Below are 13,970 nucleotides of genomic sequence, written 5' to 3' on the forward strand. Positions count from 1 at the left end.
CTTGGCAAACTGCAAAACGTTAAATTCATTGTAGAAAATGTCAAAATAATGAATAACTTGTTGCTCATTTACTTCTATGATGGTGGCGAGTTAGGGTGACCAGAAGAAGGCACTGCCTGAAGCCAGCAGATATTCCTCCCTTTGATGTTATCCTTGGCTATTCACCTTCCATATAATGGGCACTAATCCATCTGGGGACTGGAACTAAGTGCGGGCTTATGTCTGTTTTATAATTCTACCTATTATAAAAATACACTGAAAAGGATTCAAACAAAAACAGGTGCCCCTGGGAAAAATGTCTTCTAAAAGAGCAGGCCCATAAAACTAGGACTATCATTACTATACTCATCATGAGGCTCTCGAGACCTCGGTTTAATGACTGAGGAGTATATGGGATTATGGGGCAACAAAATAAGGGGAAAAAGCGGGGGGATATGTGATGGAGCAGTATATCATCTCTAGGGGCTCTGAGTCGGCTGTCAGACTCTGATGGATGAGAGATAAGCAGGAAGAAACATGCAGATTTCTCTCAGTAGCTATGCATGTGGGACACAAGGGCTGCACATTGTCTGGACAGGGCTTAGAAAATCCTCTCTTTTTGTTTGATCTAGAGCATTTAGTTGATTTAATCCATTTTGGCAATTAGCATGTAGAGTTTTAGGGATAGTTACTATCTTAACGTATTCCTTGTGATTTCAATTTTTTTTAACACATAAATGTTTAATGATCTAGATTACCCTTTTTGTTGACTTTAGCTGTTTAAAATAACTAAAATGGAAATATGTGTGTTAGTGGAATAGAACACGAGTGTCTATTGTACATATAAGAATATAATATACCATAAAACAAAACAGATTTTAAAAACGACTCTGAGGATGGAGTTAGCAGGGAACAAACTTGACGACAATATCTGACCTCTGTACGGCTTCACGCAATGTCATATATCAAACATGCCATCGAACTCAGGATATTAAACCTGCAAAGAAAGGAGTTCCAGCAACTGGTGAGCGAGTGTTTTGATAGATAATGGCTGGGAAAACACAAGGGCTCTGGATGAACACTTTAGCTGTTTTTCAAAAGAGAGACCTTTACTGTTAGACTGGACAATGATTTAGATGCAATGTTAAACTGAGATGAATTTGTTGTCACAGCAGGACAAAACCCTAGAGAGGTCTTGTCAAACCTTACACTTAATTCCAAATAGTGTAGCATTACTTTAAAAAAGCCATTTGTGGTTTAATTACAACAATACTGCAAACAAAAAATTAAAAGACCAAAATTATCGTGAAGCAATAAAAATCATTCATGGGCGTTATTGTAAATGCATAATATGCAATGTTTATGCCAATAGTAAAGCAACTAGTTTTAAGGTTTATGGTTGATTACCATTTTTCATTGGGTAATTGCTAGTTGAATAACTAGTTCCCAATGAATGATATTGATATCCGGTTACTTCTAGTTGTCTGGTCATGTTTGGTCCGTGGACTGCAGGGATTTGTCGAAAGATGTTTTAGAACCGACTGATGACCGTAAGTTTATATTTTCTTATAGTTAGTTATTACAAGTAGAGTTATCATATGTTGTTTGCTAATTTATGATTGTGATTCATTAGCATAGATTTCCAGCTTCCGGTTTGCTTTTCTACAACCAAATCTGGATATATGAAAGTTCTTGATGAAAAAATAGGAGTCAGTAACAGGAAAAATGAATGACACAAGATCTGCATGGTGAGAATGCTGGAGTAAGAAAGAATTACCTGTTTAATGATAATTTATTATGTTGTTTTTGCTTAAAGCTCCAAGTATTTATGTAATTAGTTAGGTGAGATAATATATTAATAATCATAATAATAACAATAATAATACTGTATCATGAGATTATACCGGAATAACAGCGTCTTATCTAAAAAATAACCAACTTCAAGATATGTGTTTAAAAATATACACTCACCGGCCACTTTATTAGGTACACCTGTCCAACTGCTTGTTAACACTTAATTTCTAAGCAGCCAATCACATGGCGGCAACTCAGTGCATTTAGGCATGTAGACATGGTCAAGACAATCTCCTGCAGTTCAAACCGAGCATCAGTATGGGGAAGAAAGGTGATTTGAGTGACTTTGAACGTGGCATGATTGTTGGTGCCAGAAGGGCTGGTCTGAGTATTTCAGAAACTGCTGATCTACTGGGATTTTCACGCACAACCATCTCTAGGGTTTACAGAGAATGGTCCGAAAAAGAAAAAACATCCAGTGAGCGGCAGTTCTGTGGGCCAGAATGCCTTGTTGATGCCAGAGGTCAGAGGAGAATGGCCAGACTGGTTCGAGCTGATAGAAGGGCAACAGTGACTCAAATAACCACCTGTTACAACCAAACTGGGCAGAAGAGCATCTCTGAACGCACAGTACATCGAACTTTGAGGCAGATGGGCTACAGCAGCAGAAGACCACACCAGGTGCCACTCCTTTCAGCTAAGAACAGGAAACTGAGGCTACAATTTGCACAAGCTCATCGAAATTGGACAATAGAAGATTGGAAAAACGTTGCCTGGTCTGATGAGCCTCGATTTCTGCTGTGACATTCTGATGGTAGGGTCAGAATTTGGTGTCTACAACATGAAAGCATGGATCCATCCTGCCTTGTATCAACGGTTCAGGCTGGTGGTGGTGGTGTCATGGTGTGGGGAATATTTTCTCGGCACTCTTTGGGCCCCTTGGTACCAATTGAGCATCGTTGCAACGCCACAGCCTACCTGAGTATTGTTGCTGACCATGTCCATCCCTTTTTGACCAAAATGTACCCAACTTCTGATGGCTACTTTCAGCAGGATAATGCGCCATGTCATAAAGCTGGAATTATCTCAGACTGGTTTCTTGAACATGACAATGAGTTCACTGTACTCAAATGGCCTCCACAGTCACCAGATCTCAATCCAATAGAGCATCTTTGGGATGTGGTGGAACGGGAGATTCGCATTATGGATGTGCAGCCGACAAATCTGCAGCAACTGTGTGATGCCATCATGTCAATATGGACCAAACTCCCTGAGGAATGCTTCCAGCACCTTGTTGAATCTATGCCACGAAGAATTGAGGCAGTTCTGAAGGCAAAAGGGGGTCCAACCCGTGACTAGCATGGGGTACCTAATAAAGTGGCTGGTGAGTGTGTATATATATATATATATATATATATATATATATATATATATATATATATATATATATATATATATATATTTCTTTTAAGTATTCATGTTGTAGATTCTAATGTTTTGGAAAGGATTGTGATTGTATCATTTCTCTGTAAACAGAGAGCAGGCAAGAGTAAGATGAGATCTAGAAAGAAAAGAACCCAATATCCAACCAGACACACCTGGATTATTCAGCTTGTCCAGTAATGAAAGACAGTAAAAACAAAGCAGCTGGCTCTGTGGAGCAGTGCATTCAGCCCATTAGTAGGAGAAATTATTCGGCTCCTATGAGATTTACAGGCCCCGAATTCTGTCAGTTGACAGTAATAAACATATATCCTGCTTTACCTGCAGGCTTTTGGCGCTTCTTATTTTTGATCCATGTTAACACAGAAAACCTAAATCTCATAGGCATGTAGATGTGAACAGAATTAATTTTTGCGGCACTTTTTTGTAGAGGTAGGGGAACTGTCTCCACAGACAACCACCAGCATAAGTTTAATGTTGTATAAATGTTTGTATTTATTTTTCTGCTTTTTTTTTTCCTCATGTCACCCTCCTCTTAGAGGGTGGCAGACGCCTCTGTGGCCCACAAAATTGGAATGCCATGGTAACCACCTTGATCCCTCCACTCCCACCCCGCGCCTTTCCCCCAAACCAGAGACACAGTTCTACTTTTCTATTGATAACACTATTGATTTATTTATTTTGATCATCTTAGGAAAGATTCATAGAGTGGAGAGGCACACTTTTGCTTTTACATTTGATTTAGTTGTTTTTATGTAAAAATAAATTCAATAAATGATAAATAGATGATGAATAAATGAAACCATTCTTGTCCCAGTTTCCTAACCTTATCTTAATAAGATGTGTTTCTTTGGATCTACAAGCCGGGAATATAACCACATTTGATTTAAAAAAATGTGGTCACCTTATTTTTGTGTAAAAATGTGGTTATATTTAATTTTAATAATAAGTTTGAATATAAGAAACATTTTTGAAGAAAAAAATTCAAATCAAAAGAAATCTGTTAGGGAGCAAATAAATATTTACTTACTTTCCAGGAGAATTATTTAACTCCTTTTTTTTTTTTACTTTAGCTTTATATATTGGATGTTGGGCATCCCTGGAGAGATTTATCCTGCCCAGAAAAAATCCTCCAAAAATGGATTCCTTAAGGGAAAAAAAAACCCTCCAAGATATTCATAAATATTTTAGACCGCAATATGTTATTGCTTCGGAGTCACTAAATTTTGTGGCTTAGGTATCCTGCATGGTCAATATTTAGTAACACCATCCTAGGCATGAAGACACCAGGGATTTCTGTGCACTCTTCCGGCAAAACATCTTCTATTTTGTAAAACTGTGAGGAGTGTAGATCTGTTGGGAAAATCTGTAAAAGGTTCAAGATGGCAGATCGCGGGGTCAAAAAGAAAGACCTTTTATATTTGCTCCTTGTGGTTTGGAGGTTAAAGTCAATTACAGGATGTAACTTTCAACAACTGTTTACTGAATCTTCTTCAAGGTCTAAAGATTTAATAGTGGAACTATATGAGAGAAGCAGCACTAGTAGAGAATGGTTGAGGTTTAGAGTTCTGGAGCAAATAGAAGATTTATCCTCCCAGTCTGCGGGCATTAACAGGGGGACAATCTGGACATGTGAAAAATCCACCAAAGGGCTAATATACAGGAATATAACAAAGTGATGAAGAAAGTCACTACTACTTTCATTTTTATGTGCTGGGAAGGGTGTTGAAAGGAGTACTTTCAAGATTGATTTTAAAGCTCTTAAATGCATGTGAAGAAGGAAATTGTTTGTATAAAACAAATTTGCTTCTTTGAATTTAGACTCTTTTTTTGTGTGCACTTACCTAACTTTATTGCCAAATACTAAAAAGGACTACTTGGCCTATTGTCAATTGATTGAATTTACTTATTGTTTAGTGCTACAGTAGAAGTTTAACTAGCTTCCTTTAGAAAAATGACACCAGGCTAGTATCTGCTGATCTTAAAGTCCAGATGAAGACCCTTACCATATTCTTTTAGGCATTGTTAAGAAATTTTTTTAAAAATGGCATAATTCTGTTGTGTTGCAAATTTAAGAATTCTCTCACTGTAGACAGCAAATAGCAGCTTTGGCTTATTACTAAATGAAAGTAGCATCTAAAGCACGCAGAATAAGAGAATGGAGTTCTGTTAGTTTTTTTTGTCTTGTTTAACAATTGACATTGAGTAACATGGGGAGTTATAATTCTTTTCTATTCAAGCGGGCCATAAGAACTCCCACTATAAATGCAATTTAAGGTTTACTCACTCAAGAATGTGCAAGTGCATTGCAGTTTTATTCAGATACCGTTTGTGTGATGGACTTGTCAGCCTCTCACCGCTTGTGATTTCCTCAGAAGTCTAGTAACCCCGTTAGGTTAAATAATCAGTCTTCATAAGCAACAAAGATTCCTAAAGAGTCCTGGCAGGCGGCAGATTGATTCCACCATTTATCATAACCTGACTTGGAGAGATTATAGGATTCTGTCTCACAGAAGGTATTTGGAAGCAAAATCACAGAGTAAATACCGGGTAAGGAAAGTAAGAAAGTTTTTAGATGTGACTGATAAAAAAGTGTTTTGTTCTTTGTTTTAGATTTAAATATGCATGTCCTATTCCTTTTGAATCAATTTGTGTTAAGTGAAAAAAATTGTATTTTAGACTATGAAACAAAGAAAATAGATTAGCAACGCTGTTGCATGTGGTGTCTGGAGATGATAAAGATACACTATTCAGAGTGCTGAAAGTTCATAGGAAATAAAATCCTAGTCAAATTAAAGATAACATATAGTTGTGCTTGAAAATGAAAGGATTTGATTCACTGTCTACACCGTGAAGCTGCTGTTGAGCAATATCAAATTGAGACAGAGATATTCTTCTCAGCAGTGTTGAATTTTACTTTTTCCTTCCTTAATACATGATGCCCCAAAATACCAAAGTAAGGTAAATCTAATATAGTTACCTGCCTGAGAAAAATTATAAAGAATTTTGATGAAGTGAAACTGAACTCTTCATTGTCATGTCATACCCTATAAGTAGACTACATAATTAAAAGTAAACTAAATAAGAACTACTGCTGACTGTTTTCGCTATCTGTAATTATTTTACAATGCATGTTTTATACTGAGTGGCAAAAATAGATAGTAAAGATGTAAAAACTCAATAGAAGGTGATATTTTTATACACTTGTCATGGACATGATTAGAACTGCACAGGATCCTATTGTGTTTCACACTTCTTTAAACCTTAAAAAATAATTATTTAGAAAATTTAGTACAATCAACCCAACCCCAGAGAGGTTTGGCCTCTGTGGGGACCCGGGTGCTCTCATGTGCCCTTTTATGGTAGGTGTGGCCATCCCTATGTCTGCCCTCTTTGTGTCTCAGTGATCTGGTTTTCCTTTGGATATCTGTTGATCTGGTCACCTCTTTATTGATCATGGGCCCTGCAGGGTGAGTCAGAGGGCACCCACACCTGCTATTGAGCATATTCTCCTTTCAATTTTCTTTTGAAGAAGCCTTATAAATGTTTCATACACAAGCTTGCTCATGGATACATACCAGAGTCATTATGTTCCAGGTGTTCACGAATACACAACAACACAAAATATCAAATAATATAGTGAAATAACCATATAGGCTTTGCTTTCCACACACATTCTCTGTTTACTTTCCCTCTTGACTCATGCAGGTTAGGAAGCAGTCTTCTAGAAATTACTGATTTTCTTCAGTGTTGTTTATTTTACTGTTGTGTTGTATTGTTTAATCTCTTTTCTTTCCACTTTTTTATCTCTCTCTCTTTCTCTCTCACCTTAAATTTTAACCCCTTCCCTTTTCTCACTTCCCTTTCCATCTGTGTCCGTTTTATATGAATTAATCCCTAAAACCATTTTCAATCAAATTTCATTTATAACTATCAAGGATAACCTTATGACAACAACTATAATGGCCTGCTTGTGAAAGCAAATCTGTTGGGTTATTGTACAGCTCTGAGACTTCAGTTCCCAGAGCTTATTGTAAAACATGACAAACAAAAAAGAATAAATACAAATTATGAAAACAGATTGATAGAAGAAAATCTTCATAAACCTAAAAAAAGAAATTGGAGTTAAATCGAATCCATATTCAACACTGGAATAATATTTATTTTAAGAGTTTATCAATCTTCCAATTGTACAAATAAAAACAAAAAAGAAAGTAGGTTAAAGGATTATTTTTCCATTATCAGCTCCTAATATGGAATTTAAGTCGGAGAGGTTATTTGATTAACACAAGGAGCATGGTTTAGGGTTTTTATCCATTGGGATATATTTAGAGCTTACCCAACTGTTTATTTTTGATCCGGAGGACAAAAAATAAATAGCTCCTTTTAGTAGGATGCACCCTGGATCTTATGATTGTACTGTTGGTGAAAATTTCACTATATATTAATAAATTATTCCAGAGCTTCATCTTTTATCTCAGCTGTCTTCACAGTGAGAAACGACAAAAACAACATCACTGGAAAAGAGGCCTGGATCTATTTATTCATCTTTTCTTCATCCTGCCATCAGCTGTGAACAAAACACTAAGATGCCTGATTTCTAATCCTTGAGGCCTTGTGTTTCACTTTGATACAGTAGCTGGAATCAGACTTATTTTTTCAGCTTAATATTTTTTATTTCATCAAAACTTTTAAACATCTTTGTACTAAAATCTTCTTTCTGTCATGATTTGTGGACATTAAGATCTTAAGAGAAGCGGCTTCTCCTGGTAAGACCCTGTAATTCAGGGAAAGGATTGAGTCAGAGTAAAAAAAATATGCATGCTCAGGAGAAGGAGGGGGTCACTCCAGCAGCTGGAAGTTGGAGGGGATTTTGCTTGGTAGTTTGCAGCCATTTGGCTGATGTTTAACTGATTTTAGACATACAATTGAAACCAAGATTAACTGCATTTAACATATGAAGCTTCTATGAAGCTTCTTAGAATAATCATGGTTTAAAAAATGAATCGTTTGAATCATAATACAAAACCAAAATCCCAGAAAGACACAGCTGAAAGAGTATTCTACACACTCTGACTAGAGTCAGCACAAAAGACAGGGCATTAGATTTTATTTTCTAGGGATCTGAAAGGAATCAAACTTCACCACTACGTAAAGACCAAAACAAGATGTGGTGCAAGCGACTCCCCGACCTCCACTCCACCGCAAACCACCCCCGCCGGCTGTGATATATGGAAGTAACAGAGCAAAATGCTTTACCTTTGGGGTAAAAAAGTCTAGAGATGACCTAACGTTTTACTTTATGTGGCTGTTAGCAAGATATCTACTATTATCTCTGTATTGTAGGAGCAGAATCGTATGAAGTGCCTACACTACTGATCTTTCTCTGGGCAGGGAGAAGCTAAGCCATGATTGGAAGATGCTCAAATGGTTATACATGCTAATGTGGCCAGCTCAGCTCGTTCACTTTAGACTTGTAAACAAGAGAGAAAGATGGTTTGTGACATTACACCATATCAAATGTGAAAAGATAGAATTACTTCTCAACATCACCATCTTTTAGTTCTTTCTATCATTTGATCAAGATGCTTCCTTTGCCATGAGATTATAAAATAAGAGCAAACTTGCAAAGTGTTTCATGTTTATGAATACAAAAATGGCAATGTTTTGTTACATTTTTGAGCCAAACTCAAAACTGATTGATGAATTTGATTGACTTGCCAAATTATTATCTTATTAAATGAAGAGAAAAACATAGACAGAGGTGCATGCTATTGTACTGTAGCTGCTCACATTGAGCCCTGTTCTCATAAATTTAACAAGTTTCTCATTGACTGCAGGGAAAAAAATTAGTGCCATAATAGTAGCTGCAAGGAATTCTGGGACAGAATAATTTTCTTTCCTTTCCATAAAATATGGTCAGGTGATGCTTAATTAGATAATAAACACCCTGGGGTTTGTCTTTTCCTGCTGAAAGTTGGAGAAATTACCTTATATAATCTTAACAAGATGGGTTCTAATCATGCTGGCTTTTGTGGAGATCCATTCATCCTTATTTTCTGTTTCCAGTCATAGTTTTCTGCATAACAAAGATTGAGCTCTGTTAAACACACCTTTGTCCACCTGCGCGTTTATGCAAGAGGATTGCAGGATAACAGTGGAGTATGACCAACTGCTACTGCTATGTGAGTCATCTTGGCACGTCCTGCTGTGCACATTTAACACCTTGTATGCGTTCACTATCTCTCTCCACTGCTTTAATACCCCCGGAGCACAAGCAGAGAGAGCAGGCTCCTCTAATCCTGTACCAGTAACTGAGCTGAGCAAACAGGAACAAATGCTAAGCCAACTCCAGAAGGGAGAAACATCCTAAATGCACACAAAAGAAAAAAAATACATGGTATGGTATGGTAGATAGATAGATAGATAGATAGATAGATAGATAGATAGATAGATAGATAGATAGATAGATAGATAGATAGATAGATAGATAGATAGATAGATAGATAGATAGATAGATAGATAGATAGATAGATAGATAGATAGATAGATAGATAGATAGATAGATAGATAGATAGATAGATAGATAGATAGATAGATAGATAGATAGATAGATAGATAGATAGATAGATAGATAGATAGATAGATAGATAGATAGATAGATAGATAGATAGATAGATAGATAGATAGATAGTTGCTCAGTTTCTAACTGAGATTCAGATGAAAAGCTTCTCTGCACAATGGCTAAAAACTGCACCAATTCATGTAAACTTTATTGTGAAAGGGGAGACACGTGAAGCATCCAAGGACCATGTGTCTCAGAGGAAATTATAAAATGTAAGCGCAAGCCACCAGTCCGTGATGTCATCTGTTGGAGACCTGCTCTTCTGTAACACTGCATTAATTTCACAGATTTAGAGTAACATCATTGTGTCTATGTAATTTGAATATTAATTTGCATAATTGAATATTTGCCTTATTGTAATTCACTCTCAAGCTTTTGCTGCTGACATAAGCTTTTGTTGGCAGACTAATCAGGCCTTTGACTCTTCCATGTCCACGAGCTAACATTTCTACTTGACAGGAGGGAACAAGCAACCTTGTCACTAAGTTTATGCATCAAAAGCAGAATTTGAAAGAATAAGATTTTCAAATCATTTTTGGTAAAAAACTACAATATGTTTAATATAAATATTGAGGTTGTAAGAAATAAAAAGCATCCATTAAACAAAATGCTTGGGAATAGTGAAGTATTAAAAGACAGATTTGTCATTTCCTTTTTAAACATCTGCTTGAGATGGAACAAAACACAAACAAAACATTTTTTGATGGAGGCTAATTACTTCCAGGCCTAGAAAAACAAAGAAACAAACAAAAAAAAAAATAAAATAAAGGGACATAAACATAAAACTAGCTTTGTTTAATAATGTCTTTCCAGGCTTGATCACTGCTCTGCGCCGTTGGGGCAACACCAAATTACTGTATGGAGTCTATAAGAGTAAACACAGGACAAATTTAAAGCTTACAGAAATGTCTCAAAACCCCTATAGTTCTTGCTGCTCTAACTCTTAACTTTTAAATCTGTGTTCAAAAGCTGGGTATATTAGAAATTATTCCTGTGCAGTCTTTCTAATAAGTTTGCGTCTAATCTTGTATGTTTATATCAAACTGCAGCATTAGATATGTTCATTAACATTCAGACATACAGAAGCTTGAAAAAAAAGCACAACAGAAAAATATTTAAAGTTATAATTTAAATATTTGTAGGCTATTCAATATAGGACAAAATCCGTGACACACATATATCAGTGACACATAATATCCTTAGAAGAAGAAATTTTCCCCAGAACTTTGTTGGACTTAAAACTTAGTATATTTCACTAAAGAATTACCTCAATTTAGTGTGAAGCAAAATTTATTAAAATGCACCTCCAACACTTTGTTTTTTTGCTTTTTCATAGACAGTTTTTCCTCTTTTTTTTCTTCTAAAACTGATAATCAGAAAGTTTCTGTTTGTTATATTCAGCATCTAACAAAAAATTTTAATAAATAAAACAATATTTTTTTTAATGCGATGAAGGACAGGTGGTGAGATCTGTGCAAACTGAAAAACAAATTATTTTACCTCAGTTGTGGCTGGTTACAACCTGGGGAGATGCTCCTTTGACATCCATGCTTATCTCCACGTCAAAGCATTGCAGAACTGATTTTAATCTCAGGACTGCCAGTACTACCTATGGGGGTGCTGTCCATATCTTCCATCCCTTTCAATTTTGACAAGTCATTTGACAGCGTTTGTTAACAGGAAGTCCATTTTAGAAGCTGCAGGGATAGTCCTATCTTTATAACGGCATATGTCTGACAAAGCAAGATAATGAGAGCATCCTTTGTCACATCGCTTTTTAAAATCAAGTAAAACATTTCCATATGGTATGTTGATTTGCACAAAAAAGGTGTTAATTTATATCAAAAAATTGTTCAAAAATGATCAACTGGGCCCAAAAACAGAGGTCAACAAAACAGACTTCAATTCAGGTACTAACATAAAGAACTTAAGCACATAGTGACCTATCAAACAAGACATGAGGGAAACTTAAAGACTGACTGATCAGACCACTGTTGACACACAAGTTGGATAACTGACTGACAAACTAACAAACAAACTTAATTAAACAGATAAATACTGGCCATACACTTAGTACTTTTTAAATTTAACAAATTAACAAAACTACCCAAAACAAAAACTATCCAAACCAGTAATAAATACATTTCCCTTCCCATTTCAACAAATGGTGTGACCTGCTGATTAGCCTGCAACGACCAATTGAGAAGAAAGCTGGAGCTTATTGCAGCCCTGAAATAGATCCAAAGGAAAGTGGCAACTCAAAGAAATTAATCAATTGCATTTTAAGCAAACTATAACAAACTGAGAAAGTCAACTAAATATGTGCACTGCAAAAAGCTAACTTAATGTCAGGCTAATGAAAATATTTGAAATGTGCAACTCATTTAGAAAATAAAAAAATATAAAATTTTTCACAGAGCTTTAGAGTGTGACAGAAGGCTGTCACAGGATAACAATCATAAAATCTGATTATAAGGGTGCTGGCATTAGTAAACTGGATTAAAATATTCCCCAAAAGATACACTTCCTTTGTCTTCCCCATCCTCTATAAAAGAAATGAAAGTACCGCAACAGAGCCAAAACTTACAGCACAAAATACTGTCTATTATTTTTCTGTACAAGCTGTATATTATATTATGTAATATGGATTATATGGTTTACAGACACGTCTTTTTGGTAAATATCTAGTATCATCAGGCTTCAAATATATATTGTAACAGTAGATTTTCTAGCAGTGGAAAATTTGCAGGGCTAAATGAGTGTTTGCGAGCTTAGAGTCACGTAGCGGTTAATTTCAGTGGTTAGTCCAAGGTTGACGTGCACAAGCCTCTAAGGGTCATATAATGGGTTTGGTTGCCACAACGGAAAATAAATGAATTATGAGTGAAAATGAGTTCATAACGTCTCTCATGTTTTTACAGGAGAAATCCTGCTGGGGAGTTACGGTAAATTAAGTCATGTCATTTCACATATCGTTGAGTAAATGCAATGTTCCATATTGCATATAGTGTACATCACTTAAAAGGCTTTGCGTTTGTAGGCTTCAACTGTGTTTTTCAACATCTTAAATGGAGGCTTTTAAAAGGAAAGTCTTCAGAGTCAGGGATGTTGCTAGGATGTGAGTAGCTATATATCCAAATTAGTTTTCCATTCTCAGCTTGGAAGCAAGAAAAGTTTTAAGTGTCAAGGCATTGTTCAAACAGGGCCACGGCAATCTCAAAGTAGGAAGGAGAGTTTTTAACCAACCCTTATAAATACCAGAATCATATTTACTTATACGTAATTTTACTTATATTTCACATCATGATCTATCTATCTATCTATCTATCTATCTATCTATCTATCTATCTATCTATCTATCTATCTATCTATCTATCTATCTATCTATCTATCTATCTATCTATCTATCTATCTATCTATCTATCTATCTATCTATCTATCTATCTATCTATCTATCTATCTATCTATCTATCTATCTATCTAATATCTAATGTTGCCTTGTTAAAATAATGACTACTATAACATATTCCATGAGCTATGCAGCAACCAAAACAGCAGTTATAAACGACTGCAGAAGCTCTGAATCAGCAAGGAGCAGGCCTGTCAACAGTCTCTATCCTATGCATATCCTCACACGATGTCACAATATCATATGAGTCATCAGGATATTAGAGGAGTGAACAGAAGGAGCTCCAGCAGCCGATGAGTCGGTTTCTGTTGCTCTTGACAAGTGAGAAAACAAAAGAAGTTCCCTCAGTTTAACACCACAGCTGTTTTTTGAAGAGCCCACCATTTGCCGTTGAACTTGACAATACCGGTAATGAATCAGACTCACTGCTGACAATAGTGCAGAGAGGCATCAAATAAAACTGTCTGGTTGTGAGATATAAACATCTGGTTGATCAAGGCAAGCGGAAGAATATTTCTAACAAGACAGGGAGCTTTGAGAATAGCATTCTGCATGAATGTACATGAAGTTTTAACTATAAATAAAGGTGTTGCAGACTCCTCTTAACATCTTTGACCAAGCCTGGAGAATTACCTACAGATTCTTGTAAAAATCCAATAAAGTATGAAAAGAAGGGCAAACAACCTTAATCTGATTTAACAAGCATTCAGATTTAAAGGA

General features: G+C 35.9%; 1 protein-coding gene across 2 annotated transcripts in view; it reads right to left on the bottom strand.

Annotated features, from left to right (window-relative positions):
* ca10a (carbonic anhydrase Xa) overlaps window positions 1-13,970 on the bottom strand; it is a 374,229-nt gene that overhangs the window by 209,639 nt on the left and 150,620 nt on the right. The gene's annotated exons all lie outside the window — the stretch shown is intronic.

This window comes from Cyprinodon tularosa, unplaced genomic scaffold (genome assembly GCF_016077235.1).
Source record: "Cyprinodon tularosa strain WSP-4 unplaced genomic scaffold, ASM1607723v1 ctg136, whole genome shotgun sequence".
In the NCBI taxonomy this organism is placed as follows: domain Eukaryota; kingdom Metazoa; phylum Chordata; class Actinopteri; order Cyprinodontiformes; family Cyprinodontidae; genus Cyprinodon; species Cyprinodon tularosa.